Below are 17,588 nucleotides of genomic sequence, written 5' to 3'. Positions count from 1 at the left end.
CCAGTCTCACAAAAATACGTGAAATACTCATGAAGTTTAATCTATTGAGTCGTGTTCATGGACACGAATTTCTGCTTTTTCTTGAAACTAAATTCCATTCATTTGAATAGGCAGCATCTTTCGTGCTGACATCACGTTTTCTTCGAGAGCAGGAAAGAAGCTATATTGGTAATCCGCTCATAAAGCGTAATAGCTTGGTATGTATTAACGATAATTCACCGGGTTGCTTTTGTTTTTAATTTTGCTTTCATTACGTCGTCATACGATCATACATTGTAATGATTTCAGAATTTATAATCGTTTTTTTAACATGTCAATGGTTGTTCATACTGTAAGATTTCATTGAACTCTCTCCGCTTTTTTCCTGTCATCTTGTGTTATTTTCAGACTTATTTTCCAGGAAAATGGCCTTTATTTGCAATTTTTAGCTTCCCTTTAAACTGTAAATACGGTAATCAACACGTCCCATAATTCTCAGCGAGTGTTACGCTTCTCCGTCAGCTTCCTGTCTCTGCAGGGTGTCATGCATGTAAGTATCATGGTTGTTATGATTCTGCATGTTATTTTAAATGTTTACATGAACGCCTTTCTATGCTTCACCAGCGTGGTTTAAGTACCAGGGCAGTAGAAAAAAGTCAGGCTAATGAGATCGCTATTATCATCCGAAAGAGTAATAAGAGTATCTGCATGGCCGTTTTTCTATCAATACAAGCTAAGAAACTCTGTTGATACAGACTGAGTGTAAAGTGGAGTATTACTAATGACCATGAGTACTGTGCATGAGTTTTTCACTAATTAAACGTTTAAATGTCAAGTGGTCGGACCCCCATGTGTGCCCGGACACTTTATTGTGACGGACGCTGCATTTCATTTAAAGGTCCTCAAATATACGTAAAACCACCGCTGCAAAATCTGCATCAAGGAATTCTATAACATCACCAGTTCCTTCAGTCTGGGAATTCTTGATATCCTTAATTTTAAAATTGAGCATGAAGATGGCATAAGAGGAAAACCTTGGAACATTTAGGCTAGAGGCAAACATCTATGGAAAAAATCTATGCAGGTGTTACAAGGTTATTAAGGACATAGATGAACAGATTCAGTTTTAACAAGTCAGCCTCACAAGATTTTTCTCTTCAAAACAGACCCTTTACAGGACTCCAAGGGGGCTGGATTCATGTGGTGGAGGTAAGGTTTACTGTTAATATGCACAAACAATCAGCATAACAGATAAATACTTAATTTGGTTATTCAGAATTAGCTGAATTGGCCAAGTATGCCTACACAACAAGGAATGTGACTGGTTAATTTTGCTCTCAATCTACAGGAATTAAACATTGAAGATAAAAAATAAATAAACCAACAAAAGTATTAAAAAAATAAGATTTAGATGTATACAAGCGATTGTTGGTATTATTTTTACAATAAATAAATCTTTGAGTATTGTTAGTGTGGTTGCAAGATTCACAGAGGATGCAAGGATGCTGACTAGACATGATCAGAATATATAAACAGTTGTATTTAAAAATATTTTTTGTAAATATTAGCCTACTTCAAACCATTTTCTTAGTTCAGTTTTTGTCTTCCAGAACCAGATGTGTTTGGATGGCTTTCAGGGCTCCCCTCAAGACCACAGGCCATCAAACTTTAACATCATAGCAGAGAGCCCTGCTCATATCTCTAGTTCAGTGGGTAATCACTGAGAATCAAAGGTAAGAGAATGGAAGACACTGAATGGGTGTAACTTGATTTCTCCCTAACAAAGTGAATCTTTTTAATATTAAGAGTTCACATGGGTTCAGGACCTGATTTGATGTTTTTGGCTAGTGTTTGGCTGAAGTTATTGTAGCATGACCGCCCAGTCTGTTTAAAAGAAAGTGGTAATATACTTCATGCATTAAGTTTTTTCTTTGACAGGGATTGTGAAATATATGAATGGCAGAAAGTCCTAATCAGGGGGGAAATAATGTTCATGCTGGCAAGGACACTCTGGGGCAGACGGAGGACTTTAGCTGTAAAATGAGAGAGGTCAGCAGTGAAATGATCCAAAGCAACTTTGTGGATGACAACAGTATTAGCATAACAGTCTGTTTATATTTAGATTTTTACCTCATTCTGAATGAATCAATCCAAGATAAATGTTACATTTAACATTAGAATCAATTAGTTAATTTTGTATTGCCACTTCATAACTGGAGTGACACTTCACAAAGAGGTCTAGACTGTACTCTCTGTTGTGGTTTATTATAAATGTAGAGGATGTACTAAATTAGGTCATGCTGTAACTGCAACACTCAAACATATGGTTGATGTACAAATAATAGAGATTGATAAAAGTAGAAAGAAAAAAATAGGAGTGGCATGGTGGCAAGTCTGTTCTTTAGAAAAACTGTTTGATGAAGTATGAACATGGTTGTGGACCTACGCTCTACACCTGTAATGAAGGTCAAATCATTTCCCACTTCTAGGGCTCAATAAATACATCAGTTGTCAGATATAACTCTGACCCCTATCTTAACAGAATATTATGCTTCATGTGAAGACAGATAATCTAAATCTAATGTAATTAGCATTTCTTCCTGGTTTTACATGTGACTACACTGTAATCACAGATTTCTTTCTTGATTTTGTGTTTGATTTTAAATGTATGTTTTTTCTTTTTATGTATGATTCATTTCAGGTCTTTCTGAGGGAAAATTTTGAAGGTGTTTATGTTTGAGACCTTTAGGTATAGAAAAGACTTTTTTCGTCTTGCCAGATGTCTAGTTAAGGGATGTCGCAAAAGAGCCACTGACTTCCCTAAGAGTGGAAGCACATAAGCACACAGAAGTTGTCGTAGTGCTATCTTAAATGAATTTCTCTGAATCAGAGGTAGGAAAAGTATCAGACTGTTGTACTCAAGTAAAAGTACAGTCTACAGTTACTCTGTTTATAGCTTGCTTGAGTAGAAATAAAAGTACTGGTCTATAAATCTACTCAAGTAAAAGTAAAAAGTAAGTCATTTAAAACTTACTCTAAGTATTAAGTGGCTACTTGTGATACCCACAGGGCTTTCACATTGAAATCTGACCTCTCCTTAACGTGCAACAACAACAACAACAAAATATGGACCTCCAACTAGGCTGTTTATTATAAGGTTGACCTAACCTAAACTACAATGCAGGAGCTGTTTAGGGGGGAAATATCGAATCATTCTCTGCTATGTGCATGTACTGACCGTCATGTGTTGTGAAAGCTAAACTGGTAATTTTCATGTTGTTGGCAGAAAGCTTGGAACTCCTGGTTGTAGCGTTTAGTGTATTTTTTTTTTTTACTTAGCACACAATGCTTTTTCAAATGTAATTAAGCAAAATACTTCAATAAAATATACTTCAGTAAAATTAAAAGTAGTAATTTTAAGGATATTACTCCTATTTTCATACTATACTATTCTTTTTATGACTATTGCGGTCATGTGGTGATTTCATAATCATCACTTGTGTTCTCTGTATTTTTTTGGCTGTGTAAAGCACTTTGACTGCTGTCTGTGAAAATTGCTATACAAATAAACTTTACTTAATTACTTTAAAAACGACTCAAAAAAGTACACAAAAAAGCTACTTGGTTACAGTACTGTGTGTAAATGTAATCAGTTACTCTTCACCACCGCTCTGAAATGATCTGATGTATGTTCATACATTTACAGCCAGTCCCTCTGCTGAAAGGCTGACTACCACACAGTGAATCAGTACTATGACAAAAAAAAAAAAAAAATAGGACCTGACTGCCTGTTTGTCAACATCAAACTTAGCAATTGTTTCAACACCAAACCAGTAAAAAGAAATTAATAAGACTTTGATAATTTAACAGTACTTAGACATAAGTAATACAGTTGCAGTTATCCAAAGCTTGATCCAAAAGAGGCAACAGGATGTTGTTAAATTTCTTTAAAGAGCCTGAGCCTAGTCCAGTTTTCTCTTTTTGATCAAGCTTTGGATGACCATGGTCTGGATAAACGAGATCCTACATAGACATAGTCACAGCATCTTTATTTCCAAATATCAATATATATGTTCTGTGGAAAGTATAAATAACACATTAACCAAATGATGAACACTGGGCTACTGCAAACATTCAGAGTAGACTGTCGTCACTATGACGAGCTTTAGCATTTTTTGTATCTTTGTCCTGCTCTGCAATCAGTTGAGTAGTAGTTTGTGAATCAGTGAGCTGATACTGATTCTGTCTTCCAGGTGGGCCTGGCTTCCCTTCCTTTCAGACAGACTTCCATCAGTCTAGAGCCACCATCATCTAACCAAAACAGGTGGGTCTAAGATGATGACTGGCACATGAGTGAGTTTAAGACATGGGTTCTCAAAGTGCTGCCCACGGCCAATGGTGGCCCGCAATTGTTAAGACAGGAAGCAAGGCACACTGAGACTAGTCAGTCTCAGTGTGCCTTGCTTCCTGTCTTAACAATTAAATAAGTTTTTACATATATTCTGAAATGGACTGCACACAGGACTATTATATCCCAAATTTGACTGTAGAGGGCAGAAAACCCCAGGGATTTTGTGTGCATTACAATGTTTCTCAAGGTTTTCTCAATTTTTGGCAGGTTTAGCCTCATTTATTAATTAAAATGTGTTTATTGCACATTACTGGATGCAGACCAATAAATGTCAACTGTAGAGATGCAACCTGGTCATTAAAATGATTACAAATGGGATTTTCTTTTCTGTTTTTTCCATTTTTTTTTTCCCTTCGGAGGCCCTCAGTCTAATGTTGGGTTCCTAAATTGGCCCTCAGCTATCAAAACTTCGAGAACCCCTGGTTTAAGACTTAATAATTGATGCTGATTGGCTGTTTCATTTCTTGACAAAACGGTACCACACATTCACAGAAATGTTGAAGCTTCAATATCCCAGCTCTTTTCTCCATTCTGTCCGTTTCTTATTGCTCAGTGCTGCATCACACATTTTTTTGATCTGATTGGCTGTTGCATTGTCCATCACCATTGGTAATGCACTGTCGGAACAGAGAATCAGCAACAATGTTGGAGCTATGCTCATACCTGGCAGTGCAAGGCTAACCCTACAATAATTTTTCAGTTTCATGATGCAAATGAGTCCAGTCATGTTTTGCCAGTTTAATAATAAACTTCATTTCTGTAAATTGTGAACCTTTATAACACTACTGTGTGTAGTGAAAATTTGTTGATAATAAATTAATCAAGTAAACCTCGTAAAGAATAGGGCACCACCGCTTACGCGGATTGGTTATTTAATAACCAATAAAATATTGCAATTATTAATTAATCAAAACCTTTAATTAATTAACAAGATGTAAATCAATCTCATTCCTAAAGCAATGAATTCTCATAACATTGACTCTATTTCTCTGCTTAATAGAATGAATTCCCGAACTACGACTGTCTTTTGAAGATTTATTATAAAATCACAAAATAACAGACATAAATCACAGGTTATATGAATAGATAATGTAAATGAATAAACAGAACATGATTAAATATGGTAAAGAGAAAGGATGCTAACTTAGTTGGTGAGGGTGGATTATTTTAATAATCCTAACGGAAAAATTTAAGCAACAGTGTAGAATTTGGAGGGTGACTTGGGAAGAAAAATAGATCTGAACAAATTTAATGGAACTGTTGGAGACATCAGCACCAGAGAGATGAATTGCATCATACCAGCTGTTCAACGAAGGCGAGGAGGAGGGGACCCATCTGAAGGGGCCCGGAGGAAGGCGCCTGGCAAGTTCTGAATGCCCGAAGCTACCGCGTGCCAACTCTGGTCCGACCTGGATGGGTTCAAGCTGGGCCGCTGCGGCGCTGATGGGTTGCTCAGACTGTAGGGACGGCTGTACAGACTCTTGTCCACGGACTCTGGGAAGGATTGTCTCTCGTTCCAAAAACAGCCCTTGATCGTCCAAATAAAAAAATCGCATAAACTCAAACGCATCGACACCACGTGACTGCTGGCTCACAGTGAAGTCGATTGTGTGATAAAAAGGAAAAACAAAAACTCTGCGTTACAAAAATCTAGCACAAAGCTATAAAAAGGTTAGGAAAAATCTTGTACTGGATAAGAAAAATTCTAAGTCTGATTGTTTATCAGACTTGGCACAACGCTTAGATCAAGAATTGGCCTAAGAGGCCCAAGGAGACTCAACAGAGCTCTCCTTAGTGAGCATCTTCTTGGACTGTCCAGACCTGACCGCTTTCTGATCTGAACCCAACTCACTCTGCAGCACTTTCTCCGAACTGCACACCGAACTCTGCACCGAACTCCACACTTAACTCCACACTGCACTCGTGTTCAGCATGGCTTCTCTTTAAAAGGAAGGAGGAGGGGTCTGTATCCTAGATCAACCCTAAAAATCCACTCTCCACCAGATTATCAAGTTAATTGGATAATGTAGAGATAACACAACATGGTTATAAAAACTCCTCCTGAAAATGTTTCTGCATTTGGGTGTGACGGAACTTGACCACAAGGTGGCAATGTTGATCCATGGACGATTTTCAGTCTCTGTTCGTCAACTTGGAGAAATACAACTAAATTAGATCATAAAACCATAATTCAGTAAGGGAAGATGCCAGAGATTAATATGACATGTCATTCTGTTCCTTGTAAACAGACTCAACCAAATATGAACATGTCCTGTTGGAAACATAATGATTAAGATAGTTTTTTGATACTTCCAATCCTTGCAGCTTCACGTGGTCGAGATAACACCAGGAATTTACGACATGCGACTGCTTTGTGCCACGGTTCTGTAGGAAGACTGTCATGTCTGCTGTCTGTCACTTGGTGCTCTCTTTCTGTCTGGTCACTCTCTCCGTCTTCCTCTGCTTTCTTTAATTTCTGTCACTTTCTGCACACTTACATCTCGGTTTCAGTACTTCCGGTTTTATTTTGGTGATCACGCACCCCTTTGTCTGCACGTCAGTTTTGCTTCCTCTGTCACGTATCACCACAGCTGTTTACCATTAGCACTCATTAGCCACAGTATGTTAGCACCCGGTTTTCACTTGTTCTCCGCTAGTTCGTTGCACTTTATAGTCCTCGTCCCAGCGCTTTGTTTTCATAGTCTTAGCTTTCTCGTCTCGACCTTGTTTTTGTTCTTTGGACCTTTGCCTTAGCCTGCCGATTTTGGTACCTCTGCTGGAGTTTAACTGCCTACCCGTGTACCGACCCTGTTTTCCCATTAAAACTCTGATTTTTGCCTGAACCTTGCCGTGTCCTGCAGTTGTGTCCAGCATTCTGTGTCTCGTTCCTTGATAAAGACAGAGTCCTTAGATTTATGAGGCGTAATGCGGAGTTTCTTACAGCTTTCAGGAAGACAGGATTTAGTCTGAGGAGGTTCACCATTTGGTCGACCAATCAAAAGATTCAGATTTTAAGGTGTTTATCTCCCTTGGGAGCTGTTTTTCATCAAAATGGCAGTTTGAGAATCCTACTACCTGAGAAACTCTGGTTTTTTCGAACGTGGTTCCTTTCCATGGGGGAAAGAGAATCCCCCCCCCCCCTTCAGTGACATTCCTGAAGGATAATCTGAAGGTGTAGGTTTAGGAAGGAGAAAGGATCTCTCCCCCCTTGTATCATTATCTTTCCTCCATAGAGGGTGTGATATCAACAGCCTTAGAATGTGGTTTCATCTTTAGTTGTTCTGGATAAATTCTCACTACATGTGCTATTTTTCCATCAGTGAAATGGAAGTGTCAATAATTTCTTTGCTTTCATGCAACACTGATGTCACCTCACTGACACGACAGAGGGGACTTTAGCGTACCCCTGCTAAGTTGTCTTTATCATTTTCCTTATAATCCGCCTTTTTATGACCATTTCACATATTATCACCTTGTAAAAACAGTATAACCCACACTTTCACACTTTTAATTTCCTCTAATAATGAGGTCCAGCACACAACATCCAGGCAAAGTCAGTGGAGACATTGAATCAATATCTAAAAATGGCAGTTCTTGTAATTTTCCTACATGTAAAAGCCAGTCCCTTTAACTCTTTGATTATTGCAAAAAATAATTTAAGTTTAATTTCTGAGAACTCCGTTACTTTCCTCTGAACTGGTCAACAAGTAAACTTGTTTGAAAATTATTTCAGATTTAATAAAAAGCAATCAAGTTTGTATAAGTATATGTATATAAGCATAAATCTATATAAATATATATTTGATGAAGGAAATTAAATCATTAATGAGTTTCTAATTCTGATAATAGCAAATTAGTGAATTAGGGAGAAGGGGTAAATAAGTGTTTACTTCCTCCCACTTCTTTTTGGATGTATAAATCAAATAGTTACATGTGACATTTGAAATGCACTGTTTTTTTTCTTTTTTCTTTTTTTTTTTTAATTTTGTCAAGAGCATTATTTGCTTTCATTGTATGACCACTTTGCATTCTGTTTTACACATTCAAAATAAATATCTATCTATCTATCCATGGAGAATTTTAAAAAAGTATGCTGACCACCTGTACTTTACATTTATCTGCTGAAGTTTATACAGCCAGTGCTGTTTTGTCTGTTTCTGATCTTTCATTTACTGTATCCATTAACAGAATAAAATCTGTAAAATTTCACATTATCGCTCTTAAGATGCCTGTTAAGAGTCATATACAGACACACACACACACACACACACACACGCTTACACACACATACGTTAATTTCACCCAGCCTGCTCTAAGATGTATTATTTTGTTATCCTTCACAGATGGAGATTGTTCATGCTGTATCATCCTCGTCACTTTTGATGACAAGAAGAAGAGTTCAGAAGGAAGTGGCAAAAGTTGGGACTGTGAAACAAATTTACAAATTGAGGTCGCATGGTCCAGTGGAATGTTTTTTCAGACATATGACTTCACTGCATGTCTGAAAGCATCCTGAAAACATCTAGAACTTTAAAATGCTTGAAAACATGTTAGACTTCCTGTACTTGGAGCTAAATTGTAATTACGGTTTAATGTCTTCCCAAACCCAGACACTCTCTGAAACATTGAAAGTCTTCTACAAAGTTTTGCAGTTCATTGTTGTTATGACATGAGGGACCTTCTCTTGGGTGTTAGGGCTACAGCTATGGTTACAGCTGGAACTTTAGCACAACATATAACTTTGTTTTAATATCTTCTTTTTCTTAGGTTTGACTTATTTTTGCTAAATGATGATGAGCCATAATTCACATGCTGAATTTTAAATTAACTTTTGACAGTCAGTAGAATGTTCTAGTCAGTAGAATTAGGACAATCTGCATGTCTGAAATGACTGGATATGTACTCTGCATTTCATGGTGTGATATTAACATGATAAGATGCAATAAAACATAAAACACAAGTTTAACTGTGCAGAATGTTCTTTTAGTTTCAGAGAAATGTCCAGAAATACAGTATGTGCTACTGAACTATACTGCTCCTGAAAAGATTAAAAAATAAGTCAGAGATGGAAAATAGTGGTTTAAATTAAACAAAAAATATGTGTAAGAAAAGACTGGCAACCCACCGGAGGAAGAAGAAAGAAGAAATGTTGGCAGCTTAGAAAAAATACAGGACGAGATAGATATGCACCTGTTATAGAAGTATTTCTATGTTTTAGCTGCTAAGAATCTATGCACATTTTTTAAACAATTTTTCATACTGTTAAGCATACAGACCACGTATGTGAGGAGTAGTGAGATGATTGATGAAGAAGGAAGAACACATGGGTCTGATGCTCACTTACATCTCCATGTCTTTGAGTTTATCTCTTTCTGTTGACTTTAGGTTTAATGGGAACACTGTACTGGGTGGGGCTGAATACAGCAGGACCTGGATTATTTTAGTAAGATCTCATAGGCCTAATCAGTTGAAACCTACCTGTTTTATCTTTAAGACTGACTTACAAAAGAAAAAGCTTATATCATCATTAATTGTGGGCAAAAATGTAACTTTTGATTAAAAAAAAGCTTCAGTGAATGAAATTGGGTAAAAATGCCCTAAAATATTTCCTTCTGAGATGTGTTAATGGATGAAGGTAAATTTAGTGGATGGGGTAAAATAGCATCCAATGCTCATGAATGACTACTTACAGTAGTAAGTATTTAAGTAGTTTCAGACAATCTGTGGAGGAAAAGTGGAATATGTAGACTTAAGGTAACCCTAACCCTAAACAAAGGAATGGCCTATAAGCCATCATCTAAGCCTATATCCCCCTTATTTTATACTCTTCTTGATCAAAAACAAACAAAAGAACATATAAACAAACATGAAAACAAATAAACCAACAAAAGATAAACGAATTTCTAAATTTTATGGGGATGGGTGTTCAAAGCATCCCCTGACATTCCACTTCTTCTCCTGTCCCAAGATTTTTGGAATGTTTAAGTTTTTGACATAGAGCTACAATACATATATCGTTGGATAAGGTCTCTACATGACCCCTGCTGTGAGATAATGACCTTTGAACCTTTACCTCAGGGCATTTTTGAAGGCTTTTAACTCAACAATAAAAGGGACTACAGACATGAGACCAACTGTAATAGAAAGGTCTTGACCCCAACTATCACGTGGGGTCAATGAACAACAGGGGGCGCTATCAGCAATGTGGAAAACATGGTTAAAATACATTTTCTCCAATTTAACAGTTATTTTATAAAACAATTCTTACATAGATGTGTTCAGCATCCACTTAAACCCCTACTAGATCCTGAATTTAGTCCTAGAACATTCCATAACGGAACAATAGCTAAAAATTTAAATAAACTACAATTCCTTACAGCCGCAGCATGCAGCCTGAACGTAATCAGCGCCATATTTGTAGTTCTTTTTGGTTTCTAAACTAGGGTACAAAATAGGGTCATAAAACATAATTCCCCTTCAAATATCAATCATTTTATACAGCCGAAATACTATTAATATAACAAGTAGATGATCTATTTCACTCTAAAGTCCTGATATCACCGTTAGTCTGAGATTTTGCCGTTTTATCTAAAAATGGCCGTTTGGGCGGGGGAGGGGGTTGGGGTCCGCCATTTTTGCAAACCACATCCATAAATAGGGTCATAAAAACGTATTTCTGCTTACTTTATGTAAACATTAATACTGCCGAAATAACATATTACTGACTAAAAACCTTTGAAACTAAAGGTTTAGTCTTATTTCACATATTTTGGCTGTTAATCTCAAATTGCTGTTTGTTTAGCTCTTCTTGTTTAATCAACATAATTTTCCACATACTTACTTAATCTATAGAATATTTGTTACAGCCGAAGTTGTAGTTACAGGCTATTTAGAAGCAATGTATGAATGTAAAGAAAGGATTGCTTTGTTGATTAATTTAACATATTTCTGATAAAACAAGATGCAAATATGTTGAGATTCTAATAGGCTGATAATAGAGGAGTAATCCATGTAGAAATCTACTGAAAAATGGGCAAGCATGTCTTTAATGCCAAAAATGCCTCAGTTGATCACATTTATTTGAAGTATTAATGGGTAAATTGTTATATCTAAAGTCATTTATAACTAAGTAAACTTAGATGTCGTTAGCTGTTCCATAAAACAATTTTAGGATAGTTCTCTTCAATTTTTACTTCTATATAATGTTAAACAACCTCCAATAAAGTAGTAAGTATTGATCCAATGGCACCTGGGTTAGTTGGATTATAAGTTCTAAGATTAAAAAATATAACAGCAACAATACATCTATAGAAACACTTTATTATACAGAAAGACCAGTCAAATACAGTTTTTGGTGTGTGTAAATGAAACTATCAGCAACACCATTTAAATTACAAAAAAGGAGTAATCCTGAGATGTTACAGACTGAATATGTCCTGCAGGACAGAAATAAAGAGCATTATGCATTTTAATATTTCACTAAGTTTCACAGCTATAGGTCCTGTAACTCAGAATAAAGGATCAGTTTGACACAGAGACGTGATTTATAGAAGAACTAAGGTACAGAAATGGTGTAATGTAAATTTATAAAACGGGGAACAAATAGACTTTCATCCTTGTTATTTTTCATATCTCTTAGTATGTCATCTTATCATTTTGTCTCTGTTGTAGGTTTTAGCTTTTTATAAAGGGTCCCAGGCACAGTTTGTAAAAAATACACCACCATCACTCTAACAGCAAAATGGCAAATCTGACCCAATAAATGGTTAAGTTCAGTCAGTCAGATGATGATCATCATCATCATCATCATATTAGTGTGAGTCCTAGGGGCTGAGACAGGCAGGGACTGTCCAAGGTGATGTCACTTTGAAGGGGATCAACCTCTGGTGGGTGGTAAACATTTATGTAGCAGTATCTAGCCCTTTTTCCACCTGTTCAAGGAGCTGGATGAGAGCAGCTATTCTATCCAGCTGCCTTGTGCCATCAGCAGTAGAGTGCTTGCTAAGGGAAGTGGTCCATCACGATTTTCATGACTGACGAGACTGATCAAACAGTCATTTATGTAAAAAAAATGATGATAGACAAATGTGCAATGTCTGTAGAGATAAAACTCAATTGTGATGTCTTCATGGAATCAAAGGGGTAGTAAAGTCAACAGCAGGGCAGGGCATCCCCTTATGGAGTCTGGACATAGGTGGTGGTGGTGAGGGATACAGGATGAGATGAGCAGAGGACTTTTGATGAGCTGAACCTGATGTTGATGAAATGGAATTGAGATGGATGATTTCAAATATCTGCAGAAGAGAAGAGAATTTAAAATACAAAATCAGCACCATTAGGCAAATGAAGTTGTGGTAAAATCTGACATGTTTACCTAAAAGTCAATGCCCATAATCAGCTGATAACCATAGCAGGAAGGGAAAGGTAAAAAGAGGTAGAGACATGAATAAGCAGTAACTTCATAAAATAAATGTGAAACAGTCTACCTGCTTTAACTTCCACTGGGCTTCATTTAGTGGTTAGTGCAGCGATAGTTAACTGTTGTCACTATAGCATCACTATGATGTAAGACTGTTCTTACAGTCTCATCAAGGCAGGAGTGCATAGGCCAAGAGGGATTACATCAAAATAAATCATCTTATTTCTTAAGGAAGACCCTGAGGTGAGGTTGCATCTGCATGGTGCTCTTTCATAAACAGTATCAGCTCTGACAGTCTAATGCCCGTTTCAGACTGGGAGGGTGTTTTGCTGCTTGCGTGTGCCACGTGTCAGCTCCGGCTCCTGCCGGTGCAGCACACAGGGCACGAGTTTGCTGCGTGTCAGCCGCATTTTCCTGCTCTCAAAGCCCTGTCCTTCCTCACGAGTTTTACCTGAATAAACCCCCCTACATGCTTATTGATTTAGCGTATTGAGGAAGTTTGTCAAGAACTATTCAAAATAAAAGCATTCTGTACAAGTGAACGGAGTTTCTCTAAAGAAATACTAAACCGGGCTTTTACTTTGAAAAAAAAAAACAAAACAGAAAAGCATTCATACGGTGTTTATCTTTCCTGTTATATATTCTAACAGTGTGGAGACAGAAAGTTTCACTAATAGTTGCTCTTTAGAGAACAACTTTATAAAGCAGGCACATTTAAGCTTGTGGCCTTCCTCAGGGTTATCAAGAAACACATTGTAAACATATTCTATGTGCATATTTGCCACAACGATGTAAATATTGCTCTCTATCATTTTCCTGTCTAATATGGTCACCAGCCGCATGCGGTGCGTGGAAAAAATAAGCGAGACTTCGAATCTCTGAACTCTCCGCGCACGAGCCGCGGCGCTCATGCTGGCAGTCTGAAAGCCCTGACTTGTTAACATGCAATCAAACTGAAAATCCACGCGTCGCGGTCAAGACGCGCGTCACGCTCCCAGTCTGAAACAGGCTTGACTGTTGATCTGAAGCACACGTCAGAAAACAGACATGCAAGTACATGCATAGGTTAGTGTGTATTATAGTCAGTGTCAAACTCCTGTCATGACTTTAAATACTTCACAAATATTCTTATTATCTTCTTACAGTTGCTAACTTGTTAGGAGGCTGCTCATGGACCTGATCTAGACAGCATGCAAGGAGAAGAGATGAAGACACTGTCAAAGCTATGATAAAGTACCTGTTGAGCCACAAGGCTCACAGGGTGGTATTTTATGTACATAAAGGAATAAGAATTACATTTACAGTAATCTTATTAACTCCTTTATCTTGTTAACATTTAAGACTTCATAGTGATATTAAACTCATTAATCCATTCAATTCAGATCATTACATGCTGATCTGTTGCTTGTATGGCCATAGTCTTTACTCTTTCTACATCTTCATGTCTAGCTCTGAATCCAATGCTGTACAACAACAACAATTACAGAGGAAAGGCAGCCTTCTGCTCTAAAAGTAATTTGTGAATAAAAGCACAAGACCAACTTTAAAATAAATCAGTATAATGGCTTAATTGGTGATTCTCTGCTGAGAGATGAGAGATCTTCTCGTGAAAGAACAGTTATTTTGAAAGCTTAAACCAACCAGCACTAGGAACAAAGACATTTTTACATGAAACATATAACATTTATAAAACATTAAACCACCTTAGTGGTGTGGGCAAACCTTGGTCTGGAGATTTCCTCAGTCTGTCTCCATTCCTTGGACGTACTGTATGTGAGCCAAACACAAGGAACCTCTGGTGCTGGATGATCTGAAATTTAAATCAAGTTTCAGAACCTCACAAACTCAGACAGTAAATTTAGATCACTGTAAAGTGTAGCTAGCCAATATCAGACAAAAACAAGCGGCAAAAATGTTAGCATTTACCATTTCTTATAATCCTTTCCAATTTCTTTCCATTATGCAGCAAAACACAGAACAATGAAGGCCAAGCAGAGTAAATGAGATGTGGCCAAAAATCAGTACGATTATTCTGTATGCTTGGATTGGCACAAAAATTTGTGGGGTGTCCTGTCCTGATTTCTGGTTAGAAGCAATCTAGATACAATAGATGCAATATAGCAAAACATTTGATGGAAGTGTTTTGATAAGCAACAGCCAGTGAACAAATAAGGAACTTTTCTGTTCTTACAGCAAAATTCTAAAAAGATAAACACAGTTCATTTTACATATGCAGCCCTTATAATGCAGAGAAAACAAATGCAATAATACTATTACTATTTGATGAGAATATTTAATGGTGCTGTGAAAAGATTTTTTATATAGATTCAGTCAGAGCTTTAACAGTACAAATCTGAGTAATAAAAACAAATTCAGGCTGCAGCTTAAACTCATTTATGGGCATGTAGTCCAATAATCCAACTGTGAGAGAAGATCCATCAAACTTCTCTGATGGAAGTTATGATCCATAAACTGACATATGAACTACCCCATATGTAAACCAAATGAACAAGCAGCAGTCATGGAGGACATTACTGTTTCAAATATAAGTTTATGCTAGTAAATTATTTTAAAAAATATTGACAGCTTTACATACCGCTTCATAATCACATGTGCTCTATGAATTATTTAATTGTTCTAATAATATAGAGAGTAAAACAACTGAGAACAGTCTGTAATCCAGTGCAGGTGTTCATTTTACATCTACAAGAAAAAATTAAATTTTCACAGGGAGATCTTCAAATTGACTTACTAAAGCAACTTTCACTGCAGTACACACCCCTTCACAGATACCTGACGCCTCACAGACACAGACTTGTTGTCTAAGACTTCTCACCCATACATGGTTGGAGACCAGACCTGAGGCGGCAGGCTTTTTATTCAGACTCACATATCTGAACACTGAAGGTACAGGACAACCCTAAAGATAAAAATGAAGAAAAAAGTCATAAGCAAGGAAGTCTACCATATCTACACAAGACAAATGAACATCTTTACATTTTCATACAGGTATTCATTGTTCACAGGACTGGATTATTAAGCAGTTAAAGGTAGCAGCAGTAACTGTTTTAACAGTAAAGTGACCTGTACTAACAATTACCTTCAAATCCTTGATATATTTACATTATGAACCTCATGGCTCTCAGGTACACTGAGACATAACTCCTTGGAGGAAGGCCCATGGCAAGCTTTCTGTAAGAAAGATTGATATCTATACCAACATTTTTGGGCAACAGTCTACAAGACAACAGAGACAGGTATTATGTACAACATCTATAAAAGGATCAAGACTAACGCTATAAGTTAGCTGACAACAAAAAAGTGTTGTTCCTATGTTTTCAACCAAACATTACAATGATTTTGCTTCAGTGCAGTAGGAGAAAAAGCAGATACTGAAACATTTATGTTACAATATCTTACAGTATGTACATGTTTATTTTAGATAGCTAACTTTGAAGCTGTAATTCATAAAAAAAAATTAAACACTTTCATAATCAATTAAGTGTTTTTCTCTTACCTTTGATTCTCAGTGATTACCCACTGAACTAGAGATATGAGCAGGGCTCTCTGCTGTGATGTTAAAGTATGATGGCCGGTGGTCTTGAGGGGAGCCCTGAAAGCCATCCAAACACATCTGGTTCTTGAAGACAAAAACACAAAGAAAATGGTTTGAAGCAGGCTAATATTTACAAAAAATATTTTTTAATATAACTGTTTATATATTCTAATCATGTCTAGTCAGCATCCTTGCATCCTCTGTGAATCTTGCAACCACACTAACAATACTCATAGACTTGTTTATTGTAGAAATAATACCAACAATAGCTTGTATACATCTAAATCTTATTTTTTTATACTTTTGTCAGTTTATTTATTTTTTATCTTCAATGTTTAATTCCTGTACATTGAGAGCAAAATTAACCAGTCACATTCCTTGTTGTGTAGGCATACTTGGCCAATTCAGCTAATTCTGAATAACCAAATTAAGTATTTATCTGATATGCTGATTGTTTGTGCATATACATGTGGTGGAGGTAAACCTTACCTCCACCACATGAATCCAGCCCCCTTGGAGTCCTGTGAAGGGTTTTCTCCTGGATTTGTTCCTTTCCGTTCTCAGCTGCTCTTTGTTTTGAAGAGAAAAATCTTGTGCGGCTGACTTGTTAAAACTGATGAGAAATAAAGGAAAAGTAATGAATGACCACTTAGTTCTCTGAAACTCCACTGGTGTAGTGTCATTTTATATAATCTTAAAGACTGTAGTAAGAAGAACTTAATCAACATTACAGTATTTTTAAAAGAGGTGTGCTTTTATGTAAGATACCAATCCCTGTATAACAAATATGGCTGTTGCTGAAATGAGCCTTTCACCATAATTTAAAAATTCAATCAGAATCTATTCATCTGTGTCCTTAATAACCTTGTAACACCTGCATAGAGTTTTTGCATAGATGTTTGCCTCTAGCCTAAATGTTCCAAGGTTCTCTTCATGCTCATTTTTAAAATTAAGGATATCAAGAATTCCCAGACTGAAGGAACTGATGATGTAATAGTATTCCTTGATGCAGATTTTGCAGCGGTGGTTTTACGTATACTTGAGGACCTTTAAATGAAATGCAGCGTCCGTCACAATAAAGTGTCCGGGCACACATGGGGGTCCGACCAGTGGACATTTAAACGTTTAATTAGTGAAAAACTAATGGACAGTATTCATGGTCATTAGTAATACTCCACTTTACACTCAGTCTGTATCAACAGAGTTTCTTAGCTTGTATTGAT

The 17,588-nt window shown here is 36.8% G+C and overlaps 2 long non-coding RNA genes across 2 annotated transcripts; one reads left to right on the top strand and one right to left on the bottom strand.

The window, feature by feature from the left end:
• The first annotated feature begins 505 nt into the window (after window positions 1-505).
• Window positions 506-9,161, top strand: LOC121507485. Its single transcript, XR_005991718.1, has 5 exons — window positions 506-529; window positions 1,146-1,188; window positions 1,590-1,712; window positions 4,233-4,303; window positions 8,734-9,161. It is a non-coding gene; the product is annotated as an uncharacterized LOC121507485 (long non-coding RNA).
• A 4,800-nt stretch (window positions 9,162-13,961) lies between these two features.
• On the bottom strand, window positions 13,962-15,649 carry LOC121529383. Its single transcript, XR_005993571.1, has 3 exons — window positions 15,562-15,649; window positions 14,532-14,619; window positions 13,962-13,990 (listed from the first exon to the last, which is right to left on the bottom strand). It is a non-coding gene; the product is annotated as an uncharacterized LOC121529383 (long non-coding RNA).
• Between the last annotated feature and the right edge of the window lie 1,939 nt (window positions 15,650-17,588).

This window comes from Cheilinus undulatus, linkage group 3, assembly GCF_018320785.1.
Source record: "Cheilinus undulatus linkage group 3, ASM1832078v1, whole genome shotgun sequence".
NCBI lineage: Eukaryota > Metazoa > Chordata > Actinopteri > Labriformes > Labridae > Cheilinus > Cheilinus undulatus.
Note: the sequence above shows the minus strand (reverse complement) of the source record. Positions and strands in the feature narration are given on the sequence as shown.